The following is a 13,796-nucleotide window of genomic DNA, read 5'->3' on the forward strand; positions in this document are numbered from 1 at the left end:
CCGGTGGACCGGTTCTGGCTCCTGCCACCATGAGGGGTGGACAGTCCTCTACTCGGGGCCGGAGACTGCCAAACAACAGGGTGTGGCTCTTCTTCTGAACAAAAGAATGAAGGGGGCGTGGGAGCGTGGCGGTGAGGTGTGGGAAGCTGTAAGCCCCAGGATACTTTGGGCTCGCCTTCCCATCAACCAGAGGCGAGGAGTGGTGGTCGTGGTTACTTATGCCCCCACCGAAGACGAACATCCGTGGAGGGATGCAGGCAAAGCCGATGAGTCGGACGCTTTCTATGACCTCCTGTCACAGGTGCTGGCTAAAGTGGCCACTCGGGACAGAGTCATCTTGTTGGGTGACTTCAATGCCCGAGTTGGTCATGATGCTGGCACCTGGTCTGGAGTGATTGGAAGGCATGGGCCAGATCAGCTCAATAATAACGGTAGGAGGCTGCTAGATTTTTGTGCAGCCCATGGGCTTGTAATTACCAACACGCTCTTCCGGCATCGGCGCATCCACACAACATCATGGATGCATGCCGGGTCCAAGCAAGAACATCTGCTGGACTACGTAGTGACGGACCAGCGGATGCGAGCCCATGTCCTTGACACCAGGACCTACCGTGGAGCTGATCTGCCCTCTGACCATCGACTAGTCATCTGTAAGATGCGCCTGCCATTCTTCCACTCCGGTGGTGGGTGTACACCCAGGATCCCATTCCAACCAAAAGTGGCCTGGTCTAAGTTAGCTGATGAAAGTTGCAAGCGAGAATTTCATCATTGCTTGCAGCTGGGGTTGGCATCGTCCCCCACTCCACCTGATGTCGAGGGTAAATGGGCGAGGTTTAAGACTGTGACTCATGCAGCTGCAATGGCTGCTTTGGGTACGCGGTCCAGACCTCCCCGGGAACCCTGGCTGACGGAGGAGGTGTTCAGGTTAATTGAGAAAAAGCGACAGGCCCACTCTCATCGCCTACAGCATCCCACGTCAGAGAATGAGGAGGTTTACCGCAGTCTTCGCTCGGAGGTTCGGAGAGCCGTGAGGCGCTGTAAGGATGGGTGGTGGTCGCGGGTTGCTGAGGAGATGGAGTCTGCCTCAGTAGCCCGCGATCACAAATCACTATTTAACTCCATCAAAAAAGTAACCTGTAGCGCCACACCTATTACCATCATTAGAGGAAAAAACGGTGATCCAATCTCCGACCCCCAGGAACAGGTTTGCAGATTTGCTGAGCATTTCTGTGAGGTCCTGGGGGAGGGAAAATCTCTCAGCCAGGAAAACATCATGGCACAAAGTGGGGATAACCCTGCTGAGGCTGCGGTGCCTCAAATATTGGAAGAGGTCACCCCCTGTGAGTGGCTGGCTGAGGTACCGGCTGTTGAGGAAGTACTGAGGGCGATCCGGAGTCTGAGACCAGGGAAGGCACCGGGCAGAGATGATCTCCCAGGTGAAATGCTGAGGGAGGGTGGCGTTTGTGCACAGACTGCCCTATATGACATCATAACAACAGTCTGGACCACTGGACGGGTTCCGCAGGACTGGAAGGATGCCCTGGTGGTCCCCCTCTTTAAGAAGGGGGACCGTACCGACTGTAACAACTACAGGGGCATCTCACTCCTCAGTGTGCCGGGTAAGGTCCTGGCAAGGATTATTCAACATCGCCTTGCTAGGCATGCTGAGGAGAGGCTTGCGGAGCCCCAATGTGGTTTCAGGAAAGGGCGGTCCTGCACAGATGCCATATTTTCTGTCCGTCTGCTACAGCAGAGGTGTAGGGAATTCCAAAAAGACCTACATCTCTGCTTTATTGACCTGGTCAAGGCCTATGATACCATCAGTAGGACTGGGCTCTGGGTTGTTCTTCGTGCTTTCGGAGTCCCTGACCCTCTGCTCACGATCATTAAGGACCTTCATGATGGTGAGCGGGCCCGGGTAAAACTACGTGGCCGGGAGTCTGAGCCTTTCCCTGTACACCTTGGGGTGCGACAGGGATGTCCTCTGGCTCCCACATTATTTAACATCTATTTCGACTGCGTAGTTCGTGAAGCCTTCAATAGCTGTACCGGGGGAATTACCATTTGGTACAGATATAATGGGAGGCTGATCGACGCCCGGGTGCGATCAAGAGATGGCTCCCTATTGGTCAACCACGTTATGTATGCTGATGATTTGGTAATAGCTGCTCATTCAGAAGAGGAGTTGGAGACGCTGCTGCTGAGACTGGAGTGTGCCACTAAGAGGTGGGGCCTTACCATCAGCCCCACCAAAACTAAGCACCTGCCTGGGTATTTTGTACCATCGGGCACTCCGCCCCCACAACTCCCAATCGGTGATGGGGCAGTTGTGGAGAGAGTAGAGAGTTTCCCATACCTGGGCAGTGTGCTCATGACCGGCTCCAGTTTATCAGCAGAGTTCTCACTCCGAATCAGTCGAGCGGCAATATCTTTTCATCGGTTGCGTAACGCTGTGTGGAAGCTACCTGGTCTGTCGCTCCGCACGAAGCTTCAGGTCTTCTCGGCCACGGTCATTCCCTCCCTTCTCTACGCTTGCGAAACGTGGACCCCCCTAGTGGAGCATCTTCGCCGGTTGGAAACATTTAGGCTGGCCTGCCTACGATCCATCCTGGGTTTAACCAGGCTGGATTGTGTGAGGAGCTCACAAGTCCTTGAAAGATCTGGGCAAAGTCCCATCAGTGAGCTCCTCCGGCAGGCAAGGCTGCGTTGGCTGGGTCATGTAGCCCGCATGCCCAGCCACCGCATGCCTAAGCAGCTTTTGTTCGGCCGGATCGAGGGGGCTAAACGGGCGCGGCACGGGCTAGAGAAGAGATGGAGTGATGTGGTACAGGAGGACGTGGAGCTGAGTGGACTTGCCGATGACTGGTACCAGCGGTGTCAAGATCGGCCTCAGTGGAGGAGGCTCGTGAAGGACGCTACTGGGCAGTTGGAGGCAGTCGCCCTCCAACAACAACGGAGGGCGGAGGAGCGACGCTCACAACAACGAGCGGAGCGCCGGGTGGCTAAAGCACAGCAAGTTGGCACAGTAGGGGGCACAGGTGGTGCATCAGCCAGTCATCTCGGTCATCTCGGTCAGTCGACCCGTGGCACCTGGGTCTGCCCCGTGACCTCCTGCCGGCGGGCGTTCGACACTTCACGTGGCCTCAGGGTGCACATGGCCTGGCACAAGCGTCGTGGTGACGTCACCGCCACTTAGTGGCGAATGGCGGTTGTTGTTGTGTGTGTGTTGTGTGTCAGTGTGTGTTGTGTGTCTGTGTGTGTTGTGTGTGTGTCAGTGTGTGTGTCAGTGTGTGTGTTGTGTGTGTCAGTGTGTGTTGTGTGTGTGTTGTGTGTGTGGTGTGTGTCAGTGTGTGTGTCAGTGTGTGTGTTGTGTGTGTGTTGTGTGTCAGTGTGTGTTGTGTGTCTGTGTGTGTTGTGTGTGTCAGTGTGTGTGTCAGTGTGTGTGTTGTGTGTGTGTTGTGTGTCAGTGTGTGTTGTGTGTGTGTTGTGTGTCAGTGTGTTGTGTCTGTGTGTGTTGTGTGTGTGTCAGTGTGTGTGTCAGTGTGTGTGTTGTGTGTGTGTCTGTGTGTGTTGTGTGTCAGTGTGTGTGTCAGTGTGTGTGTTGTGTGTGTGTTGTGTGTCAGTGTGTGTGTCAGTGTGTGTGTTGTGTGAGTGCGGAGCCGCCGGCTGTGACTGATCTCGGCAGCGGCTCTAACGACAAAGACGGCGGCGCTCGCCCGGGGAGGGCGGCACGGAGCCCTTCGCGTGTGGCGGCCACACAAGACAAAGGTCCCCGTGTAGCCTTCTTAACAGGCTGCTTTGGGGCAAGTGCTGTTAGCGAGTGGTACTAGGCCTCGGCAAGGTAAGGTAATTTAACCTTTTTACCGGGTAAAAGGGTAACGGTAAAGGGTGAAGGTGTCGACATGCCAAGGGGTAAGGTAAAGGGTAGGGTAAAGGTAGCTCGGAAGAATTACCCGGTAAATACGGTACCTTGTTTACCGCTAAAAGCTCCGTGGCGCAGTCCGTGGCCTCCATTTAATAAGTAATATTAAAAAAAAAACTTTTTAAAAAACACGCATTTATTAAATGTACTAGTAATGGCAGAACTCCACGACTCCAGGAAGTGGCCCCGAAGCTTGCAGTAACGTAAGGGGCCGTGGTGATTTACAGCCAACGTCAGTTGAGCGTGGACAATTAGACCCAAGCCGAAACATAACATGTACAAAATAATGTTAAGAAATATATATTTGTTTAATGATAGAATATAGTATTGTCATCAGTATGATATAAGTATACGAAGTTTGCAGTCGATACCACATTAGGAAGTGGGTAAAAAATTAGTTACAAGATTTGAGGATACGACGACAACAACAGACAGTGAGTTAATAGAAAGCGTGTATAATTGGAATCATCGAGAGTATTCTATATGAATAAATCGCTCCACCTAGCATTTACCGTTATAAACCTTGCTGATGTGTAGTTCCCTAGTAATTACCCTGTAATCGGGTAATTTGTTTGGGGTAAGGGTAAAAGGTAGGGTAGAGTGATTGTATTGTGGTAAGGTAAAAGGTAAGGTACCTTACCTTGCCAAGGCCTAAGTGGTATATGTGAATAGGCCTCAGCAAGGTAAGGTAAAAGTTAAAAGGTAAAAACAACGAACCAATCTTTACCCTACCTTTTACCTTACCACAATACAATCACTCTACCCTACCTTTTACCCTTTATCAGGTAAGGTAAAAGGTAAAAAGCAACGAACCTACCTTTTACCCTACCTTTTACCTTTACCCCATACAAATTGCCCGATTACAGGGTAATTACTGGGGTACTACACATGAAAAAGGTTTATAACGGTAAATGCTAGGTAGAGCGCTTCATGCATATAGAATGCTCTCGATGATTCCAATTTTACACGCTTGTTGTTGTTGCCGTTGTTGTCATTGTTGTCGTTGTCGTCGTTGTTGTTGTATCCTCAAATCTTGTAACTACATTTTTACCCACTTCCTAATGTGGTATCGACTGCAAACTTGGTACTGTATACTTATGTCATATATTGATGACAATACCATATTCTATCATAAAAAATAAATATATTTTTAAACATCCTCTTTTACGTGTTATGTTTCGGCTTGGGTCTAATTGTCCACGCTCAACTGACGTTGGCTGTAATTGGCCACACTACCTTACGTTGTGGAAAGCTGTGGGGCCACTTCCTGGAGTCGTGGAGTTCTGCCCTTACTAGTAGATTTAATAAAATCGTGTTTTAATCAAGTTAAAGAAAAAATATTACTTATTAAATGGAGGTCACGGACTGCGCCACGGAGCTTTTGGTGGTAAACAAGGTACCGTATTTACCGGGTAATACTTCGCGCTACCTTTACCCTACCGGGTAATTCTTCCGAGCTACCTTCACCCTACCTTTTACCTTACCCCTTGGCATGTCGACACCTTTACCCTTTACCTTTACCCTTTTACCCGGTAAAATATACCTTACCTTGCCGAGGCCTACATGTGAAGGCCGGCACGGCACACGGGGGGGGGGGGGGGTGGGCGGTGAGCACCACGCCCGGCCGCCTTTGTCTCCCTAGTGGCGATGTTGACACACCGCACCAGGTACACATTTTGAGGCTGAGTCGACCTAGGGAAGGCCCAGGACCGGTTCAAATACTCGTCACTGGTATCATGGGACCTTTTTTTTGCCAATGTGAAGGAATGATACTGTGATTTTACCCTTTCTGGCAATGAAACTGGTCTTAAGATGTGCAAGCACCAAAGAGATGCATTTTTAGTTGTTTTTATTATTACACGCTTTTTATTAACTCAATCTGTTGTTGTATCCTCAAATCTTGTAACAAAATTTTAACCCACTTCCCAATGTGGTATAGACTGCAAACTTGGTATACTTATGTCATACTGATTACAATACTATATTGTATCATAAAAATTTTAAATTATATATTTGTAAACATTATTTTTTGTATGTTATGTTTCGGCTAGGGTCTAATTGTCCACGGCCCCTTACGTTGTGGCAAGCTTCGGGCCACTTCCTGGAGTCGTGGAGTTCTTCCATTCCTCGTACGGTACATTTCATTAAAGCGTGTTTAAAAAAAGTATTTTTAAAATGTCTTATGTTTTGCCAGAAACAGGCTGTCTCTGGTGCAGGCCAATCAGCTTCAAAGACAATGCACACATAATTATATCATTATCAGAGCATTTTTTTGTTTAATGTTCACCACAGGTGCGTGTGGTTAAGCAGACTTAATTTCTTCCAACTGCGATTCACTCAGTATCCCTGGCCCGTCTGTTTGCTATGAAGGCCCACTGCCCGAAACGTCGCCTAATTTATATACACACACACACAATTGTTGTTGTTGATCTGTAGCAGTGTTGTTGAAGAATGTGTCGAACTCTTTGATGAAGATATGTTTTTGACAAGAGTCGACACGAGTCTGGGGGGCTCATGGTGAGGGGGGCACGTGCCGGGGGGGGGGCACGTGCCGAGGGGGGTGGGTACGTGACGAGGGGGGTAGGGCACGCCAGCCTTGCCGATGGAAATCGCGAGAGGGCAGCCGACGTGGAAGCCCCTCAAGCCGCATCGCAGGCAGCGTGCAACACCGCCACACATTCGTTGGAAGGAGCGTAAGGGCCACGATGGGATACTGTGGAAGGGTAACGCCGTCGAGGGGCACTGAGAGTGGCTGGGTCACAAGAAGGAGGGGAGAGGGAGTCGTTGCACACAGTGAGCAGTGGAGGAGGAGGGAGACGCGGAGGAATGAGAGAGGCCTGGAGGGAGGGAGACTTGGGTGGGCGACCTCCGAGCGGCCAGAAGAAGAAGACGAGTAAGACCGCACACCGAGACTCAACAAACGTATCAAGCGGCGTGGCTTTGCGAATCGCGATGCTGCTGTAATGGGGTTTACAAATGGACGGCCCTGGGCCTGGGCCGGGGGAGGCAGGGTGAGGCACGGGCGCGCTGCTCGCGTTTGGATACGCGTCCCCCCCTCCTCCCCAGGTAGCCTCGGTAGCGCCTTGCCGCCGCCACGCTGCGTGGCCATAGGGCCCCGCTGCGTGACCACCCACACGGCGTGGGGCCCACCCGGTGTGGGGCCCCAGGGCCCCGCTGCTGCTACTCCACAGCGCCGGCCGCAAGACGTAGCCGTGGTAACCCGAGGCATTGCCTGGCAGATTTACGGCGCCCGCGGCTGCGCCCGGCAAGTTTGATGGGGGACAGCTGGATGCGCCACCTCGCTCGGCCTCGGAGCCGCATCGATGAGACGCTCGTTGCGTGCGCGATCCCCAACATTGTAATTGCTGTTGAGGCTGCATGAGGTGACATTTTTCGTGATCATATACACACATACTTATATATATGGCTAAGCTAATGTGTCTCTGTGGCGAAGCTAATTGGTGTACATGTGTGTGGCCCGAAAGGACGTGCATCGTGGAGACGGAGCGATTAAATGCGCTCCACCACGGCTTATTTTGTAATTGCTCGATACACCCAGAAAGGCCTCGCTGAGTCTCAAGACTCTTGCAGGAGGGTCCTGGTGCTGGTATAATCCCAGCCGAGTAATTTGAAGGTAATGTTTCAGCATTGTTCAACACCAGTCGAAATGAATGTTTTACGAGATTTGAGAGGACACCAGTAAACCCGGAGGAAACCCATGCAGAACAGGGTAAGAACATACAAACTCCGCACAGGAGGGAACCCGAGTCAGGAATCGAACCGGGGGGCACTTGGGTGATACCACTGTGCCGCCTCCCTGCCATCTCTGTAATGACCTGTGACCAGGTCAAGTGTGCAGTGAGGACCTGGCAGGCGTCTCCTTTTACAAGCGTCGTGTCCACCCGACACCGAGACCTTGGTGGAATTCCACCAAAAAAATGTTCGGCGAGGGTCAATAACCCTCTCACAGAGCAAGATTAAGCCACGAGTTATCGTCGTGGAGACTACAGCTTTCCGAGAGCAAGATTGCATCACCCGACTGCTAATGTCCACAGAGGGCCAGGACAATTCATCACGGACCCATCGGGCGGTCAGATTAACTCATCGCGGAGCTACGGGGACGGCCGTATACATTCAATAACGGTTTAATATAAAATAACAATCGGGCGATGATGACTCCCCCAAGGAGAAAGGAAACGGTCTCGTTGTTTCAGCCGATCGGTAGCTTTCCCGAGGAAGAGGCCAAGGAACGCCTCGGCTTGGCGATTTGCCCGCGTTATGGTTCCCCGTGGCCGAGATGTCGGTGGAGGCTTTCGTGAAAAATTCCGCGCAATGTTTGTCAAGAAGTGACTCTGGCCCAACGCAGGGTGAAACCCAGAGGTCCGGTTTATAACGCGACATAACGTGTAACTCGTCTGGCAATTGTATTCGCGAAGCACGCACGCTTTCATTTAGGGTAAAGATGGAGAGACGCATGACTGAAGAGCAGGCGACGTTTGTGCTAAACCAGTGGTGGATGCCAAACTCATGTCTACGCAGCAACGAAGAAAAAAGGTAAAACAAAACTCCCTTCAGCCAAATTTGTATCCATTTAATAAAAGTGTGGCTTGACATTGTCACTAATCCACGTTGGTGGTCACAATTCTTGCAAATATACAAATACAATATCTAGCTCGGTAAACTAACTTTACAGCCACCCTGCACATTTACTCGGGAAGCCTTTCCCACTGGGAATATAAACTCTGAAGCCACATTTCCATTGGTTACCCCCCTCGTCCTGCTCCCCCCTCGTCCTGCTAGCCCTCCTCGCCCTCCTTGCCCTTCTCCCCCTCCTCACCCTGCTAGCCCCTCTCGCCCTCCTCAACCTCCTCACCCTGCTAGCCCTCCTCGCCCTCAACCTCCTCGCCCTATCCCTGCTAGACCTCAGGCCGACCCAGCTCCACGGCGCGCCTGGAGGCCACCGCGTGCCTCCCTTCACTCAGCGATCGCGCTGCTCATGCCCCGCGCCCGCTCCGCCCAGACCCGTTCCCCCCCACCCCACCCCGCCTCCCGAGAGCCGGCGGCTGCACACAGTGCCAGAGGGCAACGTCGACTGCCACGGCTGCCAGATTTATGGGAGCTCTCGCCGGGAGGGCGACTGGTTCGCAGGTAACACTGGAGCCCCGCTCGCGAAAGCCGCAGTTTAGCAGATGTGAGCGGCGAAGCGCCGGGATCAAAGCGGCGCTCTCGGTGATCCCCCTTGTCTCAACCACGGCGGCTGCAATAGAATCTGCGCTGCATCGTGGTGGCAGTTTGGAGCCGCCATATATCACCGCGGTCCCTTTATGGTCATGGCATGCCAGTTCAGGCTCCCTGGTGCTGAGTTTCAGCGAAGTTAAATTCAGCATCAAAATAATAATTCCCAAGTTACAAGTCTGTCATTAATATATTGCCCATACAGTCTTGCCAGCTGCCAAAATAGTAATACACTGCACTGCACCCAAGTACATATGCTAGTGATAGAGTATATCAGATTTACTGAAGTAACCCAACAGGGTTCGTTTAATTATCAAACACTGACACAAGACCAGCGATCGGGACTGTTCAGCAACCCTCCCAATGTGTGAGCTCGCATCCACGTCCGTACCTCGCCAGGGCCATGCTGCTAACGTGGGCTCCCGGCTCTCCTGCGGGGGTCTGCGGCCCCCTCTCCTCCCTCCTCCCCGCCGATCCAGGGAACTCCATCGCGCCGCCCAGACCCTTCAAGCGATCCGTCCGTCCGGCTGGCTGGCCGACCGCCCTCCCCCCTCGCTCTGTCTCCGAGCGAGCGAGCGCCTTCACCTCCTACACGTGAAAATCCAGGTTCTGCCGAGACAGGCGCTCCGGTCGGTCCGGCCGGCTTTCGGCAAGTCACTCGGCGGCACGACACGGCGTGGCGCGGCGACCCGTGCCGATGCTCGGGCGTTTTCTGGCGTAGGAGACGGTCGTTGGAACGGAGAGAGAGAGAGAGAGTCCGCGCGGGGTCGCCGCATGTCGACGCGGTCGTTCGTCGTCAGCAGGTGCGCTCGCCAAGCTCCCGCACGTCCCCCCCCCGCGCCAACCGCTCGGATTTCGGGTTTGCGCGTGCCCGCTCTCTCCCGCGTGACACCACTCGGAGGGTAGAAGGCGGCGAGAGAGCGCCGAGCTAAAATTTAAAGAGCCCCTGCCACGCCGCTCGCCCAGCCTTCCGCTAGTCCGAGGTCAGGGTTCACCGGCTCGGCCGAGGGACTGAGGGGCCTCAGGGAAGTCGGGACGGCGCTGCGAGGAGACGTCGGATGCCGCCTGCAGGGGCTGCGACTGTGGCACGGGGACTGCGGCATGTTGGCGGTGGCACAGAGCGGGGAGGGAGAGGGGGGAGGCGCTGATTTTGATGATCGCCAGGTATAAAAACGGGCCGTCTTGGCAAGTGCAGCGTTAAATGTTTTTAGGCGGTGTGATGTAACATCAGCTCTCTCCGTGCAGTCTGTGGCACCGGTTTGTTTTGTAAATTTGAACCCGAGGGCGAGCCAGCAACATTGCATGAGTGGAGATGATGCTGTCTACTTGCCCTGTATTACGAACAGACAAAAAGACAACGTGAAGACCTGGCCGGGCGCGTACAAAAACGTAATGTGCAACCAAGTGAATAAATTCAACCAGAGCAAAGCGTCCGACTGGGAAGAACACATTTTGTTTGTTATCCTGCATTGCCAATGTTGCCTCAGCACCTCCGATTAGCACGGTTGGATACATACGTTGTGAAAGTTCAGCCTACGAACACATACTCGACACGCTCGTCCAGAACACAAACAATAAAAGGGATACATGTTTAAGGATAGTGTTTTCGATGAATGCAATTGAGTTTTTTTGTTAAGACTGAGAATAACACTGGTCAACAAAAAAAACTTTTTTTCTGGCCTGGACTTTTGCAGCTGTTTTAGACTAATTTCAGGGTGCTGATTCAAAATCTGATCTCAGATTTGCTCTATCATTTTTATGCTATCGGCATACCCCATTTTCATTGATTTTACCCGAAATTAACTCTGTCACTTATGATTGCAAGTTGTTGCGAGTCAGTGACTGCTTTAGTGTTAAAATATGGTGCTGTATTTTTAGGATAGTGTGTTTATAATATTGTATGTAGATATCCACATTTATTTAATATTTTTCTTCTGCAGTTTTTATTGAAAATGTAATATTTGATATCTCAAAAACCTGATGTGATAGACAAAAACTGATGCCAGATTTGGAATCAGCACCCCAAAATTACATTAAAACCGTTGGAATACCTTATGCCAGAAAAAGTGTGACCAGTGTATTTCAAGTCTTGGAAATCAACGGATTCTTGCAAAATCACTGGACATTCATGTTTCTCTTGTTCTTGGTTCTTCCGATAAAGTCACGTAGAAGGGAATAATAAAATAATAAAAAATAAAACATAATACAACAATTCTCACGACGTTTCGGCCACAACGCAAGCAGCCGTCCTCAGGTGAAAACCAGGTCTGTCGAGGCGACAGATGCTCAAGCAAGCTTGTCTCTCTCTTTTCTGTCCCACTGACATAAACATTCCCTGTCTCTGGAGGGACGCCCTGGGGGCCAGTTGCTGTCAGAGCAACTGCTCAGGCTAATGAAGTCAACACCACGGCCTCCGTGGCTTCGCCAGCCTGAGGCCACTAAGGAGAGGCGCTGGAACGTGTCAGGAGGGACGGCTTCTGTGAAGTCACGGCAAAGCTACATTTAGTTTCTGAGTCACCTCAGCGTCCTGACGATTTAAGACACCGCTCTCACGCAGTTGTGGCCTTAATCTCGTCGTACGTTATGGGATTTACTTCTCTCCAAAAATCCCTTCGAGCGATTCGCGTGGCGATGAATCGGCACCGCGGTGGTGTCGCGCCCTATAGTCGGCCGTGGAGACATTGATACGTGATCTCCTAAAACATCATGATATTCCTTGCGCTCTCTTCTCCCCCTGCCACTGTTCAAGCCTAGGCTGAAGCCTTTCCCCTTCTCCTCTGCCTGTACCCAAACTGCCTCTCTCTTTCTCTCTCTCTCTGTCCATGCAGAATAAACACGGCCACGGTTTTTTGTGCGGCGTCTTGAGATGCGGCGACATTCGATGCCACTGCTGTGTAAATCCACGTCGTATCGCGATTGCAGCCGTGCAGGTTTTGCTCTCTCTGCTGCAGACAATCTGCGGGATCCCATGCTGTCCCAGGGGGCGGCCCCCGCTGCGGAACGGATTGCGTTTTTTCCGAGACTCCGCGGCCGTAAATCTCGCGTAGTGATTTCGGATAAATCAATGCGGTAATTAACGGGATGGCGTGTTCACGTCTCCGATACATTTGAGGGGCATGCAAACATCTCTTTCCTAGGGCTTCCCCTTCCGGACGGGGTGGCTTGTCGGCAGCTACGGTGCCGCCGCTGCCGCCACTCGGCGTGGCGGCGGAGGTTGGTATCAATCGACGTTGACATCCACACGCATTCTCCCGTCGCACCGGGTGATGCGTCGATCGTAGGACTCCCGCCCCCCGGGGGATGCCAGCCCGGCCGCTCGGATGCCTGCGCCGCCACTGCTCCCTCCCGCTAGCCAGAGGAGCACGTGGCAGCGCTATAAAAAGCAGCGCTGCGCGAGGCGCAGAGGCGCACAGGCACGCGGGCGCCGGCTGGCAAATATGGCTCCGGCGAGCCGCGAGCCAGTGCGGTCGGGACTCGGGAGAGAGGGCGGCCGCGCCGTGGAGCTGCCGGAGCCACCACGGGTGTCGTGGGGGTCCCGACGCCCCCTTCCCAACACGGCTAAGAGACCCACGTGGAAAACTTTGGACAAATCTCCTGGTATTTTTCAGTCCGCGTTTTTCTCCCTTCACCGAGGCATCGTTTCGCACATCGTGACGGGCCTGGATTTTCACCTCCTGGTTAAATAAGAGACACCGCGGGCGCCGATTGTGCCGACGACGACGGAACCTGTAATCGCATGGCAGCGCGCGCAGTCGGCTGGGCACGGAACTGCGGCGGCCAGCAGCTGCGCGGGTTAGCTGTGACCCTGGCCACAGGAGAACTCCTCCGTGCGTGGTGAAGCAGACGAGGCAGGGGGTGGGGGCGGCGAACTGCACGGATCCCGCCGGTAGTCCACCCTGTAACCACAGGTAGGCCCCCCCCCCCCACGACTTCCACAGCGCGGGCCGGAGGAGGCGGTGAGACGTGTGGAGGCGACGGAGCCGCGCTGCCGACGCTTGCCCGGGGCCGGCTAGCGCAGGGTCTCCAGTGTCGTGAGTCGAGCGATAATCTCCGCGACTCCTTGATGACCCAATTTAGATTCTGACATCGGCTTGAGTTTGGTGACTTCTCCCAAGGCGCGTGTCGCATTACAGGGCCTTCTCGATTTTAAATATATCACAAATGCCACGTGCGGATTTTGGAAAATTACTTTGTATGTTCCACTGATGTCTTCATACCGCTGAACGTTACGCTGTGATGTAAGTTTTTAGTATTTTTTACGTTGTATAAGATTGATGTAATTGCACTGAGAGACAGAGGTGGTGGAATACAGGCATCACGGAGGAAGAAATAAATCAAGGGATCATACCGACAATTAAGAAAACCTTGATGGGCTGGCGCTGGACTCATCGCTTGACTGGATGATGGTCGATGGACGACACTGGTTACGGAATGGCAGCCCAAGGAGAGAACATGCCCATGAGGACGTATGTTTGGAGATGGAGCATTGAGATCGGTTTAAGTGCAGTCAAAATGATGGATGGTAGCAGCGAGCAGCATTGGACCATGAAGAATGGTGATGGCGTGGGGAAGCCTTCAGCAGTGGATATACAATGGCCGATGCGGTGTTGAGATGTAATCATGCAGTGGCGTGATGTTA

This window comes from Lampetra planeri, chromosome 12 (assembly GCF_965212315.1).
Source record: "Lampetra planeri chromosome 12, kcLamPlan1.2.h2, whole genome shotgun sequence".
NCBI lineage: Eukaryota > Metazoa > Chordata > Hyperoartia > Petromyzontiformes > Petromyzontidae > Lampetra > Lampetra planeri.